Here is a 503-nt window from a genome sequence, read left to right as displayed (position 1 = left end):
GCCCCCTACTACTCCCACCGCTGGCCAGGCCACCCCTCCACTCACCCACACCCCCTGTTATTCTGCGGCGACGGCAGCGCAGCCGAACCAGCGAACCCTCGTACTCCTCTCCGCGTGTGCGTCCACTGCCGCGTCTTCCCCGGCTCCGCGCCGTCCCCTTCCTAGGCCTCGCCGTCGTCCACTACCTTGGTGCTCTCGGCGCGGAGTGGTCAACGTGGTCAAGGAACGACTTCCATCGGACGTGGACTGTACGTGGAGAAGCTGATAGTTGGGTCCATGGCAGCCGCAAGGAAGTGTCTCCTTATTACGCGCAAAATAATTATTCCTCCACCTGACAGCGGGGACCCACCGGACGGGCCATCGTATTTCGCAAAAAAATGATTCGCCCCCTGACTGCTGGGACCCACGAGCTACATCTTCGCACGCAAGGAAGTGCATAAAAAACGATCCGCCCCCCTGACTGCTGGGACCCACCAGCTACATCTTCGCATGCAAGGAAGTGC

The sequence above is a fragment of the Triticum aestivum genome, chromosome 4D (assembly GCF_018294505.1).
Source record: "Triticum aestivum cultivar Chinese Spring chromosome 4D, IWGSC CS RefSeq v2.1, whole genome shotgun sequence".
Taxonomy (NCBI): domain Eukaryota; kingdom Viridiplantae; phylum Streptophyta; class Magnoliopsida; order Poales; family Poaceae; genus Triticum; species Triticum aestivum.
The sequence above is the reverse complement of the archived record's forward strand: the minus strand, read 5'-3'. Positions refer to the sequence as shown.